The following is a 27,196-nucleotide window of genomic DNA, read 5'->3' as shown; positions in this document are numbered from 1 at the left end:
TATGATCTTATTTGTCAGAGTTGCTTTACAAACTCTTTAGGATGTTTACCAGAACATGACAAATTCTGTAGTTTCATTATTTTATGCACATTTTCCACAAATTTTGGCCATTCTTGCTCAAGGGAGGAAGTAAATGAAAGACAAGAATCTGTCAGACAAGATTTCTGCTCAGGACAACACTTCAGTAGAAGGATGCTCTTGCTAGATTGCCTTCCTTTTGACATAGGGTCTGATGGCTATATGTTCCTCACAAGGAGGATGTATCTGTGAACAAGCTCTTTGGCTCCTTTCCAAAACAGCTGTAGTAGGCTGATCTCCAGGGCATGATGCAAATGAACTTCTGCTGGTTCCAGTGAGAGATGGGCGTCATTGAGAGCATCTGAGAAGGATGTAGCTCTAGCAGGAAATGGAGTATGTATGTTTTTTCTCTTTTTAATTGACCCTGCCATTAAAAAGTCAGTAGCTTTATGCAACTGAAATCTGAATAAAAAATAACTATCCTTCCTCTTCTGACCTTGTTGATGGTAATATATTTTAATAGACCGAGGCTACAACTGTTCTTTGGGCACCTAAGAGGGATCTTGCGATATATTTGCAAAGGTGCAGTCTAGTGAAAACTGACCGCATGGGAGCCAAGCTGAAATTTGAAACTGGATATGAAAGAGAATCCAAAAATAAATAAATAAATAAATTGATAGTTAAATAAATAAAAGAGGAGAGTTTAAGGAAATATGGGAAATCCCTTCATAGAAATGGAAAAATCAAATTAAAGGGAAAAAAAAAGGACAAAGGACAAAGAATAGTATATGCAGTATGAAAATACAATGCAAAGAAGTACTGGAATGAAAATGGAAACAAACAAACAGACAACAATGCAGCAATGTCAATTTGCTGAATAGCCTATTCAGCAAATTAAAGGTATTGCTAGAAGCATACATCTCTCAGCATCCAGGTGGCATCTGCTGAACAGCATGTTAACGGATATTCTTATGTAAAAACAGTTTCCTCTGTACTCTGTAAACAGTACCCCTTCTGTGAGTAAAGAAACAAAGGATAACTTTGGCAGAGCACTTGGCAAGGTGAGCTCTTATTGTGCTTCCTGCCCCCAAAACTGTCTAACAAGGTTCTGGCACAGTGCTGAGCTCTGCTAAACAACCCCACTGATCAGAAAGTCACCATAGGTAGTCTTCAGCTGGTTCACACTAAATATGTTCTCAAGACTTCTGGTTACCTCAAACTGCCTGAACAAAACCCAGCCATAACAACTTGTGAAAAAACACATGCAGCAGGTTGAGGCTAGTGCTGAGTGTACCATTTTATTTGAAAGAATTAGTTCATGAAGAAACTATCTCCAACTCGTCAACAATGTTCTCTCTTTGGGGCTCTTAAACAAGATTGTAAACTGGTCAGCGTCATGGACGGGCTTCCACTCCTGGCCCAGATGAACACAGAGACTATACCTGGAAGCCAAAGACTTACCTCTATATGGGCAAACTGGTACCATTCCCACTTACAGTAAACTCTCCCAAAATTAAATTTTACTTTCATTTTTTTAATTAAAGGACTAAAATCAAACTTTATATATAATGTGTAAAAGTTGACACCATATATTACGGATTTTGCTCCTTTTCAGATGCTTCAGTTAGTGATGAGTGCAGAACTGGGAATTACTGAAGACTGAGGATATTGGCTGAGGCTGAGGGAGAAGAGGGAGATTTCTGGGCAGAGCTGAGCCTGCAGCAGCTACCAAATGCCACCAAGAGCATGCAGCAGTTGCACCAACTGCCCTTATGTTTCTCCAGCAAGAAATGGGAGCCCATCTTCCTTGAGACCCCAGGTAGCAGAGAGGGGTGTTTTATCCTGCAATTGTGCAGTCTGTTATCCAAGGCCATTCTTATACCCTGGAGCATCTCACATCTGAGGCAGAGAAGTGCAAAAAGAGAGAAAGGCAGTGGGATCTTCTTGGGATCTTGTTTGAGATCTGTGTCTCTGTGTCCAAGGTGCTTCCAAGTCACCTATGTATCTGTTCCTTAGCAAAGAATCTGGACAGCTGTTTTCTGGACAATTTACTTGTGACAAGAATTGCACATATTTAACACTAGCATTGCACTATATTGATAAGCACAATACAGGAAAAATATATAAACAAAATCAGAACAGAGCTAAGCATACAAACAGTATTTCTCAAATGGCATAAGTTGTTTTCATATTTTCTTACAGATTTTAATACAATTTACATTGACATCTGACAAATGATTGCCAGAAATGTTTATATGACATTCAATATGTTACAAAGTTTTATAACAGACTTTGCAATAGCTCTGATATTAAATTTACATCACCAGACTTTTTTTCCAAATCAAATGACAACACTTTGAAAGCACTAAAATGATTACCAGGAAGAACCATTAAAAAAATCCAATTCATTTTGTATTTTTTAAAGACCTCTGCTATTTACTGAGGTCCCCATTTATCTCAGAATTTTGAAGTTATGTTGTCAAAGCTTTCACTTTTGATTAACATATGTCTTCCTGAATATTAATTTGCATTTTGAAAAGCATATTTTCTTAAATTTATTTTACAGAGTCCTATGAAATGTCCTTTTAAGATGTTTTAGTACAGAAAACTTTTTATATTGTTAACATTCCTATTTTATTTTTTACTTAATGTTTTCAGTCATAATTTTTCAAGCACAACAGAAAAGATCTGTCTGTTGTTAGAGGCTACTATTGCTAATATACATTGACTTAATTCTTATTATTGCTGCTGCTCGTTATTCAAATGTGCCCATTAGTATAAAACCTTTCTGTCATTATAGGCACTACAAAGCACTCCAGGATTTCTTATCACCCCTTTCAGTATTGCCTTTCAGCAGCTTGATTATACATAGCAGGGTCCAGTTCCCTTCTGCCTTTGTGCATTTTCTAAGCAAGATTTTACATGCCAAAAGCTACAGTATGCTTCTTATGGGAACAGAGGTAAGCTGTGGAGCAGGATGCTTTTGCTGACCCAGTCCAGCTGTTCTCTTCTGTTCTTCACTGCTGGAACTTTGTTTCTTTTCCAGCCTGTGTTGTTTATGTGACTTCAAGCAGGATTTTGTCTGCAAAGCAGACTTTAAAACCATTATTATTGTGACCATTTTGCTTAATAAAGTTCAGATTTGTATTTATTATAATGAATTAATAAAAGTGTGGTTATCTTACTACATTGTGTTAATAAGCTGAATGATTAATTTTGGAGTTTAAATCTTGAAAGATACATAAGCAAGGATTATTCATTGCCATGATGATTTTGACCTTGGATTTTATGACATAAAATGCCGATGTTACTGCTTTTACATGAAATTACGTCTTGCTTTTCTTCCAAGTCCTGAAGCTCCTGACAAAAATATATTCAGATACTTTATTCAGTAGCTTTGAATGTGTATTACCTGTCTGCTGGCTAAGCTAGCAATCATTAGGAGTTGCAGGCTAAGCCTGGGGAATCACATACCATGTACATTTTGTCAGAACATTGTCTTTTCCTTAACCTACAGAATACAGGGTTAGCAAAAATAAAATCATCATAAGGAGAATAAGAAAGATGGAAATGATTGATCATTGAACACAGTTTTCTTCTCATGTTTCTCTTTTTTTCTCGTTTATGCAATGACAGCAGCACTGACTACAAATTTTACAGATAGACTGATTTTCACAGAGAAAAATCAGATGACTTGTTTAAGGTCATCAGGCCTTGATTTTATAAATTACTGAGAGCTTCATGAGAGATTCTGAGAGTCCCCAGTCCCCACTGGACTGATGAAATAAATGTGCCAAATCTCCTCAGAAACATATTCCATTATGGATTTGTAAATCATCTGTAATACTCAATATTCAAAGCATCCTTTTTATGCACCAAAATTATATAGGAAGAAGGTAGTTTTGTGGCTATGAAGAGAATTACTCTCAGAAGCAACTTTTTTTTTTTTTTTTTTTCCCCTGAACCATCCTGAGCTTATTTTATGCTCGTAGATAAACAAGCATAATGTCCTGAGGCCCAACAGGTTCCACCAAGGCAAGGAGACAATGACCTACTGTGGGAATCCTGCCCTGTTTCCCCACTTCCAAAACTAGGAACTGTTATAGAAAAATCCTGGCAGACAATCTTTTCCATTAAAATATAAACCAATGAAGTGTTTCTATGATAATCTCATGTCCCAAAACTTCTCTTAAGTTTAAATGCACAGCTAATTGTTCTTCATGTGAAATGTCACTAAGTAGGGAAAAAGATTTCATTCTGCTTCAGTGGAATTGCAAAGTAATTTTCCCATGGTCTTTATGCTATTTAGCTTGAGCTTACAACTCTTTATTATATGTCATTAAATTCGTAAAACATTGATTCATCTCCTATGAGTGACTAGGTGATAAAGTGACAGATGAAATTCAACATTGATAAGTACAAAGTAATTCTCTCACAGAAAAACAAACCAAATTATACATGTCTAATGAGGGGCTTTAAAGTAACCATTACAACCCCAAAATAAGATCTTTAAGTCATTTTGGATAGGATCATAAAAATGTTACCTCAGTCCTTAGAAGCTGTTGAAAGAGAATAGAATGTTTTAAGAAAATGCAAGAGAAAGAAAACAGAAGCTGTTATATGGATATGAGACAGCAGTGTACTCAGGTGGCCAAGAAGGCCAAAATCATCTTGGGTCGTATCAGAAATAGCGTGGCCAGTAGCACTAGGGAAGTGATTGTCCCCCTGTACTCTGGTGAGGCCATACCTCAAATATTGTGTTCAGTTTTGGGCCCCTCACTACAAGAAAGAGTGGAACATGTCCAAAGAAGGGCAACAAAGCTGGTGAAGGATCTAGAGAACAAGTCTTATGAGGAGTGGCTAAGGGAACTGGGGTTATTTAGTCCAGAGAAAAGGAGGCTCGGGGAGACCTTATCACTCCCCAAAGGAGGTTGTAGTGATATAGGGATAGGTCTCTTCTCCCAAGCAACACGCGATAGGACAAGAGGAAATGGCCTCAAGTTGTATTAGGGGTGGTTTAGGTCGGATAATAGGTGAAACTTCTTCACTGAAAAGGTTGTGATATTGGAACAGGCTGCCCAGGGAAGTAGTTGATTTACTGTCCCTGGAGGTATTTAAAAGACGTGTAGAGGTAGTGCTTAGGGACATGGCTTAGTGGTAAACTTGGTAGTGTTAGGTTAATGATTAGACTAGATGATCTTAGAGGTGTTTTCCAACCTAAGTGGTTCCATTGTATGAATAGCTCTTTGGTATGAGCGCAGGTAAAAGAGATTTAGTAGAATTGTAAGAAGTATAAAAACAGGCAGGGAAGGTGGTCAGAGTTATAAAACAGCTTCTACTGAGGAATACTGGGATGGATTAAGGCCTCCTGGCCTAGAAAAGGGAATAATTTGGGTGTGACAAAAACCTCTAACATCAGGAGTGAAATAGAGAAGGTAAAAAGGAAAAACTTCGCATTTTCAACAATATAACTCTAGAGACATCAACATCATCAACATCCATGTGGTAAGTCTAAAACCAAACCCCACACTTTTCCACACAGTACATAACTACTGGGCTACTGTCAGAGGATGTGGGTGCTAAAAGTTTACACAGTTTGAAAAGTAATTATACATAGTCTAGGAATTAAAAAAATAAATAAAACCGTCACATGTAATACAAATCTAAAGATGCAATTTCTGTCTTAGAGAAACTCCCCGCCTTTCAAGTTGCAGAATGTTAAAGGTAGGAAAAACGTATCTACATATTTGGTCTCTTTTTATACCCTCATCTGAGCACCTGGCCGCTGTCAGATGTGATACAGGCCCACACTAAAAAGTTCAGTGCAATAGGAGGATTTCTTACATCAGTTCTCCTGTACATTAATAGGGCAGCAAATGAAAAAGCACCAGTAGAGAAACAAAGTCATCTTCAAACAGGTTTCTTATACTGTGTTCCTTGATGAATCAGAAATGGAGAAAGTGACTGGAGATTTCTTGGGTCAACTCACTCACTGAAGTAGGTAAGTCTGCTAAAAATAGAGGATCAATGACGATTTATTCTGTCTGAGAAGCTGTCCTATAAGGCATGTCGGCCACTACTCACACCATCACAGTGTATCTCAGTGAATAGCACAGTACCTGGCGTTTTATACACAACCATTATCTTGGCCTGAGAAATATAACAGAAGGTCTTCAACCCTGGGGCATGACTTTGGCCATTAGGCTGGCTGTTTATGTAGAGTTACCTGGTTTTAATATGAGCAAAACATCTGTATGCTTCCAGACGTTTCTAAGAACTATGAACTTTTTGTATTGACCCAAAAGACGGTGTCTCAGAACTGCATTTGTAACTTGACAGAGTGCTTTCTATGGTCCTAGAGACACCAAATACTGTCCAGTATTTATTATTACTAAATGTATATTATTACATCTACGATGATTTTTATTTATGATTTATATATGAAGAGGCCTAGGAAAGTTTGACAGCTCCCATATCTGGTTGTTCTTGCAACAGGCAGACCTATTCCATGCTGTCATGCTTACATTGCTGTCCTTCAGCTCCTGTTTTCATGGGAGGGGGCCCTTGTGTCAGAACCAAATTACATTTGCTCTCCATGGATCCGAAATCACCCTGAAATGTGGGATGGGCTGCTATAACTGCTTTTCTATTTAAGGAAATTAATATTTTCAGGCAGGTAGTAGGAACAACAACATCAACGACAAAAGGTAAATTTAACCTCCCTAATATTTTTTATCAACATCTTTGATAAAGAAAGGATAGTTACTGCTCTGGATAGTTCAGACATTTGTACTCAACGTATTAGTAAGTAGATCGTACTGCTTGGCTGGTAAGCTTTTAATATATTATTATTATGATGTAAAATAAAACCACTATTCTCTTCACAAGATTTGACTTGGAGCATACCCTGTATTGTCACTCTGTAGTCTATAGATTTTATGTGTAAACATAACTATGAAAAAATCATCTTGCCTAATTAATTATTAATTGTTATTTCTTCTGTTTCAAAGCAGACTGCTTCCAATTTTCTACTTCCTGCAGAGTGTCCTGACCTGTAATCAGTCTGGTAAAGGGATTTGTTAATATCTATTTTCAGGCATGTCAAATGCATTCTATATCAACCACAAAATACATTATTAAAAAAATGTTTGTAATATATGTTTGTCTATATTGCAGATTTTTCAGAATCTCAGGAAAAGCCAACAATTACTTTTTTTTTTAAATATGATTTTATGAATTTCTTTTAATTGATAATCTTTTGTTATTAAAACAGTATAGCTAAGCCCTTAAGCAGTCATTTGGACTTCTGAATTCAGGACTCATTACTTCAGACACACAACACAATCTATAGGAGGTGTAGTTTCTCTCAATTAAGAGACCCCAGCAGATATAATTATACACATTACTTGAGCTTCTTAGGGAGGTTTTTTTAATAATTCTTTAAACAGCTTTTAGTTAATTAGCACTGTTGATTTTTTTTTTTTTTTGGATCTATACAATATCCTTGATTATCAGAGAAATACAGAGAAATTTTTTGAAAGAAGAGTATGCTGGAAATAATAAATAAAACTAACTTTGTAGTTGCATTGCAGTCTTACATGTGACCCTTTCAGCTGATATTATTATGTAAGAGGCAAAACTTTAATTGGCAAAATCTCACCTTCTTGTCACATTCTATCTGAAAAATAGGGTGATGCACATCTTCATAAAAGAGACAGTGCTTCTTTTCTGTTTTTATTTGAAAGTGTCCAAAATAATATTCCTTTTGGTGTTGAGAGGTGGTAGTGGTTTGGTTGTTAGGGACATTATAAGATACATGACCCAAGCCAAGCCACCAAAGGGTGGCTGCCTTGCATTATATGAATATTTACTTACTACACATCAATCTGTCTCAATCTTTGTACTCATAAAGTGTATCTTCCAACAGTAGATTGGAAAATACACTTTTTCTAATGTTTATAAAAATAGTTCTGTATTTTGCAAGAATTGTTAATGTTGATGAAGCTGAAAAATTTGAATAAAATACAATGTGGATGTATGGAAAAAAGTAAAACTAAGATTCCTTGCCACTTTTTGAACACCAAAAGACATGGGAATTTTTGATGTTGTGAACAAATTATAAATTAACAAAGGAAGAACAATATTTTATTTTAGTTAGAGCTAAAATGTAAATTGAATATTAGATTTTCATTAATTTTTTTTTCAGATGATAAGCTGAAATGGTGTGAAAGGGAAAGATATCCACAGAAACATGAGTAGGTATTCTTACATACTACTTATTGTATACCAAAGGATATTTCAGAACTTGAACCCTACTATACCCTTTTTATTTTATTCTGCCTCCACTCCCCGGCAATGATTTGGTTTCTATGCTTACATTCAAACTTTTAAAATAAAAACGTAAGCTTCTTAATTAGATTGTGGCTGAAGATGAAAGCATTCATTTTACCTCATACTAATGCTCTGTGAATGACACCAATTATTTTGTGTCTAAATCAGCACTGCATAATAATTTAACATACTCACTGATTCTTCAGTTCCTTGGTAGTACTCAGACCTTCTTCATAATTTACCCTGAAATAGATATTAAGGCTTAGAGCCAATGAAAGTAAGCTATGGGTTATAGTATAATGGCTCTTATTTTATGACCATAAGTAATGGAATTATCTGTACTTGTTTTGCAATATTCCTTCTTTTTTCAGAGAACCATAGAAACGCTGAGGTTGGATGGGACCTCTGAAGTCCCTTGCCAAGAAGATCCCTAGTCCCTGCCAAGCAGGATCACCTAGAGCAGGTTGAGCAGGATGTCATCCAGGTGGGTTTTAAATATCTCCAGAGAAGGAGACTCCACAACCTCTCTGGGCAACCTGTTCCAGTGCTCTGTCACCCTTACAGTAAAGAAATACCCCCTCATATTCAGCCAGAATTTCCTGTGCTTCAGTTTGTACCCATTGCCTCTCGTCCTGTCGCTGGGCAAAACTGAAAAGAGACCGGCTCCATCCTCTCAGTACCCTCTCCTCAGATATTTATATACATTGATGAGGTCTCCACTCAGTCTTCTCTTTTCCAGGCTAAACAAGCCCTGTTCTCTCAGCCTGTCCTCATATGACAGGTGCTCCAGTCCTCTAATCATTTTTTAGCTCCTTATTAATAGAGACAAAGACGATAAGGAGTAGAATCTGTAGTCTTGTCACAAAAAGGAATCATCTTGCCAAGAATAATCTTGCCAAAAAAACACAGCAGATACTATTTACGATTTTCAACAGTGTAAATTTACTCTTTTTTTTTTCTCTATTCAGTGTTTTTTTCTTTCAACATCTGTAAGTGGAATATTGGGCTATTAAAAGGGGGGGGGGGGGGGGGGGGGGAAGCAAAATCTACCAGGAGGAAAACTTTTTTTTGTTTTTTGTAGCTTTTAGGAAGGTGCACATTTGTCACTGTGATAATCATTCATCTGCTCAGAATAAAGTGCACTTACTCATCACAATATCTTGTTCTTGCATACGGTAGTAGGCATACTCATCAGTAAGGTAGTCTGGGGATAGATCTAGCCCACCAGTTCTCAGTTCTGCAGTGGGTAACCACCACATCTTCTTTCCCAAGTGAAACAAAATGAAAATGTAGTCAAAAGCACAATAGTGATGCACTCAGAATAGCCAGTAAAGTCAAATAACCATTTATTTATATCTTGTAGGCTAGCCCAAAGGGACACCTCTTTAAATTATTTAATTCAATAGTGGACTGGTTTAGATGTATAATTCTAAACATTTATTTTAGTGGCTTGCTAACCATAGCCATTACTTTTTAATCATGTTAAAAATTTACACCAAAAAAAAAAAAGCAAATATTTTAATTTGATAATCTTTTACAAGAATACCTACCTTAATGTGTGCGCTAAAAGACGCATTAGCAAAGTAACAGATGGCAGATTCTTCCTTTCCTTGTTGGAAAATGGTCTTAGAAGAAAATAGGATGAGTACATGAATGCTATTTATTTTGGACTGAGCCTTCCTTGTATTTCTCAGAATAATACACTTGGCTTATGAATAATTATTCAGTAGAAGTCAATATTGTTTACATTGTTGTATCTTGAAATTTTGTCAGATAATAATACATGTTAGCTTACTGAAAGTTCTAGATTAAAACAAAAAAGTAAGCAAAAAGCAACGGCAATAAAATGACAACATCCATTACTAATACATTTCCTCAGCTAGTCGCTAAGCTATGGATTTTTTTTTCCCGTTCTTTCAATTATACTATCTTCACTTCATTTTCCTTCCCACTAAGAGGATTATAGTTCATTTCTAAAATTAATTTATTGTCTATAAATAGTTGCATTTTGCTAGGTCCAGTCATTGAGTGTAATTTTACATACTGATTCATGCAATTTAAGTTAAGAAGGAAAATTTAGATTATTTAGTCTGATCTGTTCTATTACTTGGGCCATATACTTGGTTCATATTACTTGGGCCATATTTCTTGGGCCACACACAGGTGTCATACTTACCGGTTGAATTAGAAAACGGTGAATCCTTTTTTTTTTTAGTATATTGGTCATTACTTTGTTACATCTGCAGTCATAAAATAAATAAATACACATCAAATTGTAACCATTGGTTATTGATTAAGGTAACCCTTAGGATCTTGCATTCCTTCCCCTCTTTCAAAGCCCACATATTGGGGTTATTTCTGGAACAGTAAATAGAAAAAAAAAATTAAATTCGTTCTCAGGAATTGTAGAGGCTACTTACTGACACGTACTTGTACAGTGAACAATTTCTTATGCAGTTTTTGTCCATTCTACATCTTGGAATCTCATCTTCACTTCTCTGGCCCATGTGATTTGCAAATCTATTTTAGTCTTATTCCTTTCCCTCTCAGTCTCCTATCCTGTAGATGCAGTGTCTTTCTAGATGTGTAAGCTTGCTGCTGGCTACATTAAAAGTACATTTGAATCAACAGACTCTTGTTACGTATGATCTAGTTTCTTTCTCTGGCTTCTCTGAACTCACAATGATGTATTACTCTTCCAGTGTTGTCTATCTACTTTATAATTAAAAAATGGTATTATTTCATATTTTCTCTTAATAATAAATGGAAGCGTTGAAGGCTGTTGAGCTTCAGTGGAACCTTGCCCATATTACCTGACAATCCCATTTGACAACAGCATTTGAAAATCTGAAATATGACACTATTTTTAACATCAGAATGCTGGGTGCTTCTAAGTCAAATGCCTAGTGTCATTACCTCTAATAATCAAACCTGCAATTTTCCCAAATAATTAAACTAAAATGTTTGACAAGATGCATTTTTAGGAAAGTATGTTGATTGCTTGGATTATATTTCTGTTCTTTGTCTTATATTAATTATAGGCCTGTATATTCATTATTTTTTGAATCCTGTATGAGAACTCTCATTATTTTCCCGTGGGCTGATGTCTAGCTAACCTGCCCATAGTCATGTGGGTCATCCAGCACACCCTATTTGAATGTTTACAATGGCATACTTTATTCATTTATAATTTCTCTGCCATGCCAAGACTTAATTAAAATTGCTAACAGCGGGTCAGAGATCTCTTCTATCTACAATTCTGGTAAAATGGGGTGGTAATTTTAAAAATGTTTACTCTTAGTAAAGCCTCCTCAATTACAACTAGAAAAGCTTTGACATTATCAATTCAAACATAAAACAGAAAATATTACCGAATATTTCTGCATCATTAGGGAGAATGCAACAAGCAAGTGGTGGACTATATTATTAAGTTGGATTTTTCAGTCCAATTCTCCTTTCAAAACTTCTCTTCTTGTCCATATTTTTTTTCACAATACTTTAAAATCCACAGTCTCTTACTTTCGTGATTTTCTTTTTTTAGTGATTTTGCTTCCCCTCTGTTATATCTTTCTTACTGCTTTTATGTTTCGAATTGCTGCCCACACCTTGTGAAACAGGAAATACTTACAGCCAAAAATGCCTTCTTGTGGATGATGGACATTAAATTTGAAATGTTATTAATCTTGGTAATTTGTTTCTCTTTAAGTACTTAAGGATGAATCTGATTGATCAAGAGTATTGGCAATGAGATCGTGCCAATCATTTGGCAGCAAAAACAGCCACAGTGATACATGAATAATTTTTATCTGGTCATTCTGTCAGTTTCCAAAAATGTCTTCAATGCATTTACTGTCAGAAAAATGTCATCTATAAATTTTAGAAAGACATGCATTGCCATTGTATATTGGAAATCTGACACAGCTGATTTTCAATTAAAACCCTTTTCCATGTAAGACAGCTTGCTGATACAGAGAAATGGATACATATTTGAAAAAAAAAAAATCTATTTTTCTGGTTTAACTCATGGGCACCTGACAGCATCTCCTCCCATTCCCTTACCAGAATGTTGTCTTAATTAAGCATAGAAAAAAAAAAAAAGAGTTTAAATTTTCATGAATCCATGTTGTAGAAATACCTGCCATGGACACACACTCACCAGATTTTCATTCACTCTATACTATGCCTTGAAGGCTGTAACTAACTGTTGCAGCATCACAGCCATGTAGCACATCCTACCAGGACATATTTGTAAACATAGGATGATGATAAATTAAAAAAGAAGCATTTACTAATTTCCAATAACAGAGGTCTTTAGTAACAAGTTAAATATCTATGAGGAATGACATGTACAGTTGACCCTGTCTTGGTGCAGAGGGATAGACTGAGGAAGCACTGAGGTTATGTCTGACCTTTGATTTCTAGTCATACTGGCTGTTCTGGAAAGGATCGACACTTGCTTTTCTCTGTTCTGTCCTATAAAGGATAATCTTCTTGTCATCGACTATATAGACGTCTTTTACATTTTCAGTGACCAGATTGATAAATAAAATTCAGAACACATGACAGGGCATTCACGAATTTGAGGGCCACACTGTGACTTATCTGTATTTGAAACTTCCTTTCCTTTCTTCAGTTATGAAATGCAGAGGTATACTGCGTTTAATCTGATTAAAATTAAGCAAACAGGTCAGATGGTCACAGAAATGCAGACTAGAGTGCCCCGCAGTATTTCTAAATCAAGTGCAACACAATTCTCAGTACACTAAGAGAATTTCTGGAACAGATAAATGAAGTGAGAGCAGTTGAAAATAATAACTAATTTATAAGGTTAGCAGAAATACTTCCAGCTTTAAATCTAAGGTTACAGTACAAATCTCAGAGAGAGTATGAAAGAAAAAGGAAGAACCAATAAAAAATACAGATCAGAAATTCAGTTCTAGGATTAAAACTCAGCTCTTTAACAACAGCATTTTGTTCAGGTCTGACACTAGCATACTGAGCTAACGCAGAATGTTAAAAGGTTACTTGAAAACCAAAAAAAAAAAAAAAAAAAACCAGTATCAGCCAAACCTTACCTTCACTGTTCACTGCAAGGTAGTTTGAGTTGTGAATCTTATTCTGGGTCTATAGTCCTAGCACATAGCTTTTCTTAGCTTTTGTATAGCTGGCTAATCCTTAAAAAAGATGTAGACAATAAGTAGAAAGACCTAACTCCGTGTTCCTGTTAAAACAGTTACACAGGTTGTAAGTATTTTCTTAACATGCATTCATCCAGTAAGAGAGTAACTAGTCAGGCACTATTGACCTTATTTCATTCTAATCTTACTTTAGACATGCACTAATCTCCCCATTCACTTCTTAATGACTTACTCACTACCATGACCCCACTTAAACAGTAATTTCTAGCAGAAAATGTGAAAGTTTCCACTATCAATACCAGGTGCTGTGGTTTAACTTGGAAGGCAATTAAACGCCACACAGCTATTTGATCACTCCCCACCCCAGTGCGATGGGAGAGAAAACTGAAAAGTGCTAGAATTTGTGAGTTGAGACAAAGACAGTTTAATATGGAAGAACAAAAAAAAAAAAAATAAAAAAATGAAAGAAAAACAAACGAACAAAAGACAACAAGAAGAATAAACACAGCAAATGATGCACAATGCAATTGCTCATCACCTGATGACTGATGCCCAGCTGGCCCCCAAGCAACAGTAGCCATGGCTAACTACCCCTAGTTTTGTTGTCCAGCATGACTCCATATGGCACAGAACATCCCTCTGGCCACTTTGGGTCAGCTGTCCTGGTTCTGTCCCCTCCCAACTTCTTGTGCACCTCTAGCCTGCTTGCTGGCAGGGCAAAATGAGAAGCTGAAAAGGCCCTGACTTAGTGTAAGTTCTGCTCTGCAACAGCTAAACATCAGTGTGTTATAAACATTATCCTAATATCAACATTATCCTAAATCCAAAACACAGCACAGTACCAGCTAGTAGGTAGAAAATTAACTCTATCCCAGCTGAAAGCAGGAGACCAGTGTTTATGGTCTGCCCTTAAATAAAACAAAAATGCCAAAGGAAACTAAAGGTAGAATGAGGTGAAATTTGGCTGCTTAAAACCAAGACCAGTTTTCTTTGGACTTCACTATCTGGAGAGCTTGAGGCAATAGGCACTCTCAGGGCATGCCTGATATGCTGAAAATATGGGGTTTTTCACAAAATACAGCATGTGGTGTGAGAAAACCTAGCTAAGTCTCTTTACGAAATAGTGGAATGATTATAAAAAACCTTGGGTTTATTATACTCCTCTGCTTGAAGATTATAGGGTGGTAGAAAGTGGTTTCAGAGTGCCATTGCTGACAGTGTGCTTGCTGCTGGCTACTCATTGGAAGTAAACAGATGTATGGAAAAGAGAGAAGCTGGAAAAGAAAGGAAAGATGAAAAGAGGAACACAGAGGGGAGTGACAATGCTGCTGTTGACTCCTGAATTCCAGGAATATTTCAGCACATTTGTGCTGAAATGAATTAACTGTAGTTTTGACCAAAACTATGACCGAAACTCGAACCTCTCCCCTGTTGCTTCTTTTTTGGTTCCTTAGATTACTTCACTATTTTTCCACTGGTGCAGTGAATGTTGAGTCTTGGGCATACACAGTTGACTTCTAAGGCACTCTGAAAGTGTACGTTGTGACAAAGCTTAAAAACAGGTGTTTAATGAAAGTCTGATATTTTTATTCTGACTGCGCAAGTAATAACTCAACTACTTTGCTATGTTTATTAGTAAGTGTGCATATATATTTGTGTTTGTACATATATATGCACATTTCATTCTATTTTAAATTTTAGTTGCTGTAATCACAATTATCTCACATCTGAATCACAGTACCGACTACAACATGAATAAAATTTATGACTTTAAAATTAGTCAGTTATTCACTATGTCCCTTTCAAAATGATGAACCTATGTACAAAATGAACAGCCTTTTCTCTTTGGAAAAATCTCTTGACCCTTTTATTGGCTATTTTTGTTAGATTTTTAGGTCTTTCACCTTTTCCCTCTGCACTTGAGTGCAATTTTTGGAAGCTAGGTGTCACTCACATCCTTAAAGAAAATACTTCACCTAATATTGACTGTGCGTGGAAACTGAACATGAAAGTGTATAATTTCTGGGGTCACTTCCCTCAAGAAATGGAAAAATCTTCCTTCTTCCAGCTTTTTGATTTTCAGACTGTCATTTTCATTCAGTGAAGTCACAGGATAAAAATTCATTCATTGAAGACCTGCATATCGATCATAGTTATTTCTCCACAGATGAATCACTTTATCCCTTTGTTCTGATGTTTCTGTATCTTGAGAAGTGCTTCATCAGTGTACTGAGTTACTTTAACTACAGCAGGAATCTAGTGATGACACAGGAAATAATCCATCAATTGATATAATGGTCATAAAAATATCGCACATATGAATAAAGTTAACATAAATAAGTGCAGATGAATCATGAATGTCTTTGGTCAGGTTGTCATTGAAGAAACATCTGTGAAATGAAAGTGCTACTGCACAAGTGTATTATTAATGCAACTACACAAAAATGGATATTTCTGAGGTTGAGAAATGCTCTACCTCACTTTGAGCACTTTACAGCACTTGTCATTACTACACAACAGCTATTAAAACATTAAAAAAAAATCTAAGAATTGATTGTATCTTTAACCCACTGATTTTCTTCCAACATTCTACCTTCTACCTACATCAGCTAAATAAACTTTAAAGGTATTTCCATAGCTAAAATAACTTGCCAGAATATTCTTCTTGTTAATTTGTTTTATTATTATTATTTTTATATTATTATTTAAATTCTAATGGATTTTGCTGAATGGGGCAGGCCCAAATGCATACAACAAATATGAATACTCAAAGCGTGCATTTATATACATTAGTCTGTCCTGAGAGGCAGACTTTGTGTATACTTGGGCAAAAAGTTTCTTCCAGAAGTGGATCAGACTATTCTTAACCTGAGGTTACAGTCATGTATCTGATCTTGAACAGATTTTCAGCCTCTGCTGCAGGCTGTGGAATACTTTGCACACGCAGATTCATTGTTCTTAGGCCACTACAGGTCAATAAAAGCCGATTTTGGACAAGCAGTATTAGTTTTCTCTGTTAGAAGGGCACTGTTAGGTAAAAACACTCTCATTTGTTTCTCTGAGGAGTCTACCCTAAACCTTGCTCCTACGGAGGAGACAGCATGTGCAAAGAACTGAAGGAAAAAAATTAACTGTCATAAAAATCATAACTTCCCAAATAAAATAAATCCAATATAGTAGCCTTGTAAAACAGCAAATCTTGAATATGTTCAAATGAACATGCTATTCATGGGATTTTGCTATGAGGCAACAGCTGAGGTAAATCTTTAAAGCATCCTGTGGTGAGGCAAGAAATAAATGCTGATTTTTCTAACGCTGATCTGCTGCTGTTCAGTGCTATGTTTTGACTGTAAAGTGAGAGGGAAGCTAAAGTAATCTGAATCCATCTCCTGCACAAATGGAATTATGAAGAATGCTGAAAAAAAGGACCTATGGATAGCTTGTGAAAGCACAGAATCATTTTAGAATCATAGAATCATTAGGGTTGGAAAAGACCTTCAAGACCATCTGGTCCAACTTTCCCCCTACCACCAGTATCACCCACTAAAACATGTCCCTAAGCACCATGCCCAACCTTTCCTTAAACCCCCTCAGGGGCTGTGACTCCACCACTTCCCTGGGAAGCTAGTTCCAGTGCCTGACAGCTCTTTCTGAGAAGAAATGTCTCCTCATTTCCAACCTAAACCTCCCCTGGCGCAACTTGAGGCCATTCCCTCTTGTCCTATCACTAATTACCTGTGAGAAGAGGCTGACCCCCAGCTCCCCACAGCTTCCTTTCAGGAAGTTGTAGAGAGCAATAAGGTCTTCCCTGAGCCTCCTCTTCTCCAGACTAAACAACCCCAGCTCCCTCAGCTGCTCCTCACAGGACTTGTGTTCCAGGCCCTTCACCAGCTTTGTAGCCCTTCTCTGGACACGCTCCAGGGCCTTGATGTCCTTCTTGTAGTGAGGGGCCCAAAACTGAACACAGTACTCAAGGTGTGGCCTCACCAGAGCAGAATACAAAGGGACGATCACCTCCCTGGTCCTGCTGGCTACACTATTCCTGATATAAGCCAGAATGCCATTGGCCTTCTTGGCCACCTGGGCACACTGCCAGCTCACGTTCAGGTGAGCATCAACCAACATCCCCATATCCTTTTCCTCTGCCCAGCTTTCCAGCCACTTTGCCCCAAGCCTGTAGCACTCCATGGGGTTGTTTCGACCAAAGTTCAGGACCCAGCACTTAGCCATTTTAGGAATCTGTCAAAGGACCTAAATATTAAAGCAGGTTAGAAGAAACAGTAAAACATGAAAAATGATAAAGTCCTAGAAAATAAAGAGGGCTCATCCATATATTTCTTCCCATGCTGCTTTACCAACAAACAAACAAACAAAAACTTTCAAATAAAAGAAAAGCAGGGGAAAAAAAATATATAAAGACAGTTGTCTCTTAAGATAGTGTATTTACAAGATTGATCTCTGGCAAACTGCAGTAATTAGTCTATTTCTGTGTACAGCTATCTGTATTACCAGTACACAGATAAAAGTTCTAATCTCTCTTAGTGTTTTGTACTGAGAAACCTGTGTGTTAGGAAGAGGTCCTTCACCTCTGAGTGCTGGAAAACCTCAAAGATGCAGACAACTGAGCATGCCAGCACTCTGGTTGAGCTGCTGGGAGAAACAAGCTAAACCAGATCCCTGGGGAAAGGATGCTATATTCAGTAGGAGCCTGTAGACAAGGTCTTTCAAGATGGATCAAAGTCCATGCAGATGTTTGTACTCACTATGGGCTTAAACCAGACACCAAGCCCTGGAAGGAGAAAAGCTCAAGCTCTTGGTTCTTGACTTGCCTTTTGGCTGGACCTCTGTGGGCTGTGAGCCAGAACTGGTGGGGCAGATTGTTCTTCAGCTGGCTCAACAGCTCTTATTCTGAGCACAGCCCTAAGCCCAGGCGGACATTTCAAATCAGAGCTGTAACAAGCCAGCTAAATGGAACAAGAGCTGGCAAGAGAGCCTAGCAGGTTTGAGCTCACTCTCAAGGTACCATTCACTCACCTGCAGGACAGATACACCTTCAGAGACAGAGGAGCAAAGAAAAGGCTGAGGATATCATATCAAATTATACTATGAGTACATCAGGTCAAACACCAGCTCTTATAGAAGTGTAGCAAGCCACAGAGAATTCAGCAATACAGAAATTATGTCTTGAACAACATCAACATGGTATACCATAAAAATTATACTACACTTTTCATGATGGACAGCCTTTTTGCTGTTTCTTTAGTCTGTCCGTTTTCTCTCCATGCTGATTTTTGTACCACTTTACTGGAACTCATATTTCATTATCATTATAGAGATTTTGAAATCTCTCTTTTGTTATTTAGAACCTGACAAATCCTTTCAAGTTCTTGTCCTAAATATCTACACAAGGAATTAAAATAGAGCTACATCTCACCAAAATATTACTGTTTCTGTTGTTTTAAAACTGAGCATCCCAAGGGGAGTGTCTGTAATAGTCTTCATATAAAAAGAAAAGAAAATAGTAACAATAAAAACCCTTACCTGGTAAAGTTAGTGTCTTCTATTGATCTTGCAAATATGTTCATCAGAGAAATACAAAGTGTTTAAAATGATTTCTGGGTAAAGCACTGCATACCATATTGCAACATAAATGGTCCCCAAATAGGCATCTTTAAGAAGCAGTACAGACAAATAACTCGTTAGAGAAACTATTTTAAAATAGTTTCTTTTTCTTCTTTGGAGGAATGTGGTATTATTGCCCTAGAATGATTTAATTCACCCTAATTATATTCTGTTTGATATCTGCAGCTGTCTTGGAAGCAGGCTTCTGCTATGTAAATCCAAGAGACATTTCTCATTTCATTTGAAACCCCAACGTGCTCTAATTTTCAAAGGAATTATAAGCTGGTCTGTGCTTATGCTCATTGAATTTTTCAGAGGAATATCAAAAGAATGCAAAATTTTCTGAACACTATCACTTACACAAACTCTATTCACTCTGTTTCCTTCATAAATGTATATACATAATATACAGTATGTATTGACATTGCAGCGTTAATGAAAAAGTTGTGCAGATGCATGGTAGTACATGACCAGAAATGTCTTTGTTTTGAAATGCTCATAGAGACATTAATCAAAATTGCCTTTTTCTGTTATTTTTGATTTTCGTTTTACTTCAGAACAGATGTGAAGTTGTGTCATGAACAACTTTTCAACATATCCAGTAAACAGTACCATTTTGGCTGACATCGAAGGAGGACCATAAGAGGATACATTTCTGCCAGAAAATGTGTTGTATGTGCATCCTTCAATGTCTTTGGCAGTAGCTGTCCATATTACAGTGCCACATTGCATAATACACATAATGATGATGCACCGGAATTTGTAATTAAATATTGGCTCACGGCTGGTCACCAGAAATGACAATCAGCAGACACTGGTATTTATCGTGGAATACCACCATCAGTTCCAGGCAAGATGGCAAAGTGAACTGACATGGTGTCAGAAAATACAAGTGCCTGTTAAATGTGTGAACAGTCAGTAAGTGATAGCTTCCTGCTGCTCTCTACAAATTACCAATCAACAAAAGAGAGCAGTTTGCTTTCTCCTACTCTGAAGGAAAATTTTCCTTTTAGTAGTTTTAGCAAGGATTACAGATTTTGTGGAGAGAAAAAGAAAGGAAGTCAAATGCTTTTCTTCAAATAAAACTAACTTCAAAAGGTAGAATGCTAACCAGGGATTAGAAAAATAAAAAAAAATCCATCCATAATTGCTACAGTTTTTGCCAGATGAGCTCAATTTGTAACTATAATTCCGTTTTGATGCCACACCATCTTCAAAGAAATAGGTTGTAGTTAAATTTAACATCAGGAGTCTTAAACTGGGCACTTCATGGTCCACCAAAGAAGCCAGTTGATTAGACCCAGTTTTAGACTATCCAGTGCTTCCCAATTTCCCCTTCCTCCAGCTGGCCAGCTTAATCTTTGGTCTAACACAGAGAAATTCCTTTGTGTGAAACAACTTAATCCTGAACTATATTCTGCTATAGTGGCAGCAGGAAAAATGGAAATTATTTATCTACCCTTCGCAGTTCAGCATACAGAGGTGCATAGCTTGATCAGGCAGTTGATCTGAGGAGCACAATGGGCAAGTTTGATTTCTTGCCTCTATTCCCAGATCTCCCACACATCATAACCCATAAACTTTTATAAAGGGACAGCACCACAAATAACAGGACTGATCTTGTTCTCCTTTGGCAGGAACAAAGAAGAGACTTTGGCCATTAAATCACAATCTACCTAAACCTCTCATATCCCAGTTATTAAAATAAATTCTTAAATCCCAGATGCTTCTTTTATCTTCCTCCTATTCCAGCCTGCCATGCTAGTTGCTGTGATCCCCATTGCTCCCAATCCTCTTCATGTACAGTGCAGGGAAGAAAGGTTATTAACACCTGAGTAAAAGATCCAGTTTAATACATACATTCCTGGAATTAAAAGTTATCTTTTGGATCTAGCATTAGACATGAGAATCAAAGAAAGGCTGTAATGATGTTAACATATACTACTGGATATTCTGAAGTGAACTTTTTGGAACTGTAAACTTCCATTCACAAAATAAGACATCAGAGGTTATAAAAATATACTAAGCATCAAGAAATAAATGATACATTGGGAAAAGAGATTAAAGCTAAAATGTCTTAACTTTTACATATTTTTAATAAAGGAAGCTTCATAAATTTTAAACACATGCAAGATTATTCTTCAGAGAGTATTTCAAAATTACATTTAGGGAATGATCAGGAAAGAAATAACACTCAGATATTTGCTAACCAGTTGTAATGTGCAAAGATCTCAGGACTCAGAATTAAAACTGTTTTCTGTTAAATTTCAGTTTGGATTTCCCTTTCTCCTAGCAAAATGGACAGAAGTCATGAGTAAATATAAATATCAAAAAAAAAAAAAAGTGTATTTTCAACTGCATACAAAGTTGAGAAAAGAAGCCAGGAAAATAAGAGTACTCAATGTCCATGGAAAATATTTAATAAACTCATATGCAGTTTATTATCTTTCCTAAAATATGCGTATGAGTTCATTACGCATGAGTTATATGAGTTATAGCAAATGCTGGAACTACAGAGAAGTTTTATGTGACCATAGAAACTTCTTAATAGTACTAACATATTAAAAAGTCGTGATGCAGTAACAGTGTAATGAGGTCCTGAAGTGGAATTTTGAAGTATAATAGACAGTGGATAATATTAAGTTCATGTTGCCAGATGCAACTACTAGAGTTTATGTAATGGAACTATGTTCACTCATTTTGTACTCTCGACAGCAGACTGGAATACCTACATGGTTAATCTGGTACAAGGGAAAGGTGCACCATAACCTACAAACACTCTACAATCATCTGTTTTGGTGAAAGAAAAAAACAACTTCTGCATAAATCTTCACTTAAAACAGTTGTTACTGTGTTCAACCCCCAAGTGCCTTCATCTGCGTACTTGTCCATGATGGCAGCATTCCTCTAGAAAACAGCCATGCTTGATGTAAGGCAGGAAGGGATTTTTTTTTTTAATTCAGCTGATATGCAAATTGTATTTTGATGAAGATTTTACAGTAGGTCTGGAGATGTAATTTGTACTTTTCAAATTCCTGTGGCAGACAGAATATCTTGCTGAACAGAGTAGTCTGCTTTAATCTTAGGCTCAGCAATTGCCAAGGATTACATGATTTAGACTGCTGATAGCATCTTTAACTAAATCAGGACTTGATGAGACCCTTTTCCTTGTATGTCATTTACAGGGAAGAGGCAAAGGGTATCTAATGTCATCTCTAGCTAAATCCAAACATTTAGAAAACTGTATGTAAAACCTCTGACCATCTTTTGAAAAGGAGCCTATGCCAATGGAAAGAGCAGTAAAAAGTATCTACAGAACACAGAGGTGTAAGGAAAGCAGGTGGGAAAGATGCACAGATGTCTGAAGCAGAATTTTATCTTTGTCACACCAGAGGGAAATAAAGATGAAAATGTAAAAAGAATATGTTTTTCTGTGCAGCTCCATTAGGATTCCCAAGGATAATTAATTAATTAAAAGAGAATATTTGAAATGATTCATGAAGGTAGGTGGTGGTAGTCTTTGTGAAAACCATGGTTTCATGGCTATACAAACAAACAAATAAACACACAAACAAACAAAAAGGCAATATGCTTGTTGTACACAGCATGGTAAAACTGATGCAGGTAAAATTATTTTGTTTTTGAAAAAAATAATAATCATGCAAGCAAATGCAAAGAACCTGGAGTTATAAACTCTTTGTTCCATCTTCCTACAAGTCCTCATAAATCAGCAACCTTTCATAGACATATACATGAATGATATAAAGCATACTTGTTAAAGATAGTATGCAAAACTCAGAAATCAGCATTCACAACTTAAACACATATGAGGTATCTGAGACTCAGAGGCAGAGTTACAAACAGCATCATAGCTTTTCAGAGTGGTGGAGAACTGAGAAATTGTGCCCTGGAAGGGACAGGCATTAGCAACAGCTTGTACTCTTAGCTAATTCATTTGGCATCCTATGATGCTAGGATCATAGGAAAGCCTAACCCACAGTTATGACAACAGATGCTGGAAAGAGGTCATTTGTGGAGTAGCTGTACCAATTTTTACATATAAAAAACTTTTTGGTCCTGTCAGCACTGTTCTTTCAGCCATTTGTTATGCAGTTGAATTGGTGACAGGATGTTACGTGAAGAATAAACTATTTTGTATGTGTGTGCATGTATACTCAGTGGGTGGCAGGACAAGTTCGTCACACAAACAAATCTGTTTTGGAGATATAAGGCAATATACACTAGACAATAAATGTAAGATATCAGTTGAAGGCTGCTCCTGTGTATTCAGCTGCTCTGGGATTATTGTGGTTTGCTATACATGACATACAATTTTGCCTACTAAAATCTCAGTGTGGATCTATACTTGCTCTCAGATTTGTTTAGCATTCCTTAAAAAGCTGAATTTGGTTTTAACCACCTTAATATGTGACATGTTAGGTCACATAAGGTAACGAAACTTTTGTTAGGAATTAGAAAACTCACTTGTCTGAGTGCAGTTTCAGTGTTTGAATGGAACCAGTAGGTTATTTCTCCATTCAGCGCTTCAAAGGCATATTAGCTAGTAATAAACTTGACACAATTTGAAGTGTCTATCTGAAGTATACCATACTGGACTATCGAATCTCTTTACATGACTGAGACTAGCTTTGGTATACCTTAGTAGCCTTGCTTTGTAGCACACTATTAAAAATTCAATTTTAATTTGTAGATTTTTCTCTGAAAGTGTTCAGGCTTTTCTAACACCTGAATTCTCAGAGGCCAGATATCTAAAAGTAGATATTCTATAAAATTTATGGACCACACAGAAAATGTCCATATGCTGACTTTTGTTTCATAATGGTTTGTTTTCTCTTTTGTTTTAAGGTAGGATTAGGAGAAACAGAAGCTCTACAGTTCCATTTAAAACCATTCAAGACACATTTACCAAGATGATGAATTTCTTGTTTTATTCTGCTACTTGAAAATGTAGGTTTATACACACACATGTTTAAATATTTTCATAAAAATGTAAATTTATATGCGTGTAAATATTTACATTATGTATATACATAAAGGTATGAAAACTCAATATACTGAGTATATAAATAGGAAAGTAGGTATACCCAAACACTCTTTTAGCCTTCTTGTACAAAACAAAATGCACTATCCATGAATCTTTCATGTTGCCTCTATTTACAAAGATCAATACAGAGAAAAAGCTATGCTACTGTGATTGTCAAACACAATATAGAACTGATAATATAGCTATCATAAATGATCCATCACGGACACACATGTACGGACACACATACATTCAGTAAACTTCCAGGCTGTTAATACTAAAATAACTTTCTAACCTAACTTCACTGAGAGAGAAGTAGGTATAGGAGTATTTCATTTATTAAAAATTTTATTTCATTGCACTAGTGAGACATTGGAGCTGAGATGGCATTTCAAATGAATACAACATAAACGTGAATATTAAAGTACTTGAAATAATATTGTTAAAATGATATTTTCAGTCACACAGTTCACTACCTTATACATATATATACAAAAACAGTGAATATAGTAAGAAAAATAACAGAAAAGTGTCTTTTCCAGAGTCACAGATTTAATTGATTCAAAGCAGAAGAGATTCAAAAAGCTGCAGACTGTAAAGAAGACAAAACTTAGGGGACTTGTGACTGATATGAGGGAAGAAACTCTATTTGCAATAAACACTGTTTAGTAGTGCAGATATACAAACTGCTCACCATGGGAAGGAAACAGACAATGGAATTGCAAATAAAGCTGAAATGGGTGTTAATGGAGGAAAGATTCATAACTGTTAGTGAAAATCATAACAGAAATGATTCAACTACCAAGTAATGGAGATAAAAGCTGTAGTTTACAGTAGACTGTAATGTGGGAGTTATACACAATTCACTTAAATCTGAAAGTGGGCATAACTCAGCTTGATAGCATTATAATAAATGTTGGCTATTTTCGTCTTAATAACTTGAACTCATCTAGGTAACATTTGCATAGTGTTACGAGGTTTGTCCCACAGCCTCTTTGATCTCATGCATAATGTTTGGCAACATTAAGGCTGAAGACAAAACAATGGGTAAAGAAAAGAACACCATTTTGTGGCAAACAGCTTCACAAAATATGACTCAGATTAGGCACTGAAGATAAAATTCACAGCTCATGTAGCATAAACAGAAGTCTGAGCATCCACATATGTTTTTAAAACAAATGAAGCAAAGACTAAAGAAAATATATATATATTTTCCTCCTCCACAGAAGTATATTGATGTTGCTTCTTCCTCCAAATTTCTGTTTAAAGAAACAATTTAAATCTGTGTAGTCCTCTGAAGCAGAACTTTCATCACTTTTTAAAGAATAACTGATGGAACAAAGAACTGAGATTGAATGTGTGGATGTGTACCGGTTACTTTTTCCTCATCCGGCAGCTGTTTACTTATATAGGGCACATGAAGAAAAGCAACGATGCAAAGGTCAAATCAAAAGCTGCTGAAGGTATATAGTGCGTTCATTTACATCAGAGAATAGTTACTTCGATAATTCTACCATACGCATTTTATAATCTGACTTTGTTTCTCTTATTTTTTTCGTTCTTTTTTCTCTTTGGTGATGCAAATTCATTCTCTAGCCAGAGCTAAGAGGCTAAAAAGATTTAGGTCATGATTAAGTGCTGCAGTACCAATGACTATCAGCAGATGCAAACCTATGGAAAGGGCTCAATTTCTCACTTAACTTTGGGGATATCTGATTCCATGGTTCTTTAAATTTATTTTAGAGACATTCAGTGAAAATAGCATAGTTCTATAGTTTTTTCAGCTCATAACTTTAAAAGGACACAGCTACTTGTGTCTTAAATTTGCAGTAGGCAGGGCATTTGCTATTTTGACTGAATACGAAATAACAGTATAATGTTACATTTATTTTCTTAAAGAAAGCAAGAATGAGGGTGGGATTGTCAATAAGTTAAAACAAGCTGAATTATGCAGAATTTTCATATCTTAACCTAGGGCTGATAAAATACCCGTGTCCTAATCACTTCCATTGAGAAGGACAAACCAAAATGACCATTCACCCACTTTTGATTGCTAGGTAAAATTTCAGCAACTAATGAATATGCCTGCTGAAGAAACATTATAAGCAAGCATAATTCTTTTAAATAGTGTACGCAGTTAAGATAGGAATCAGAAACAAACACAACAAACCCTCTAATCTGGTTAACCGCATTTTCAAAAACACAGAAGTTTCTAGGTAGCTAAATATAGACTTCCTATGAGCCCACCCTTGCACAATTGATAGCATAACCTATAATACCATTAATTATTTTTTACAAGATCTGGGCATTTACACCCAGAACATTAACTTTGCATTGAAGGGCATGTATGCAACATTCATGCTGATCACACAAAGTATGGTGTATTGCTGGTCCTTCCCAGGTAACAAGAAATGATTTCCAAATCCCCTGCATTTTCTTTTGATTTCTTCAAAAACTGTCACAAGTTTTCTACCACAGTGAGGATATTTATCCAAATTTTGGTTTTCATGAAACTTCCATGGGAACGTTTCTGAGATGTAGTGAGAAATGCAGATAAGATGTAGATGAAGCCCTTGCTCGACCTAGGAAACTTCCAGCTATTTTATGGGAATCATCTGGCTTGTACCACAGTCTCAAACATTTGTGAATGATGCCTAGGGACAATTCCGTTGATTAATTCTACTGTATTCTGTGTCCTCAAAACAAGTTACTGGTAGCTACAGCCACAAACCTGTATATGCCAAGGCATCCTGGAATGAAGAATTTGGTCCAAATTATTAATGGTACAATCAGAGCAGAGATGGAGTGGATCATGGTAGTAGTCTTCAGTGTTGCACAGCTTTACTATGTTACAGTAACAGAAAAGAAAAAGGAGGGGGAAAAAAAAAGTTATGTGATGGCACAGATTAAAGGATATAGGAAGATATTTCTTGAACCATTTCCTTTTTCTCCCCTTGTAGGCTATGAAAATCTTTCCTTTAAAATATAATGGTTTTGTGTCTGCTTGCCTGCATAGACTTTTTCTATAGTTTTCTATTCTTTT

The 27,196-nt window shown here is 36.3% G+C and overlaps 1 long non-coding RNA gene across 4 annotated transcripts; it reads right to left on the bottom strand.

Annotated features, from left to right (window-relative positions):
- Positions 1-4,887: 4,887 nt before the first annotated feature.
- On the bottom strand, positions 4,888-14,169 carry LOC310899271. 4 transcript variants are annotated; one of them, XR_014584140.1, is made up of 6 exons: positions 13,425-14,169; positions 10,526-10,707; positions 9,900-9,974; positions 9,497-9,608; positions 8,545-8,592; positions 4,888-6,028 (listed from the first exon to the last, which is right to left on the bottom strand). It is a non-coding gene; the product is annotated as an uncharacterized lncRNA (long non-coding RNA). The 4 variants fall into 4 exon arrangements; XR_014584141.1 differs by having other exon boundaries at positions 9,497-9,611; positions 10,526-10,589; XR_014584142.1 differs by having other exon boundaries at positions 10,526-10,589.
- Between the last annotated feature and the right edge of the window lie 13,027 nt (positions 14,170-27,196).

The sequence above is a fragment of the Anser anser genome (assembly GCF_964211835.1).
Source record: "Anser anser genome assembly, chromosome: 4".
Lineage (NCBI taxonomy): Eukaryota > Metazoa > Chordata > Aves > Anseriformes > Anatidae > Anser > Anser anser.
Note: the sequence above shows the minus strand (reverse complement) of the source record. Positions and strands in the feature narration are given on the sequence as shown.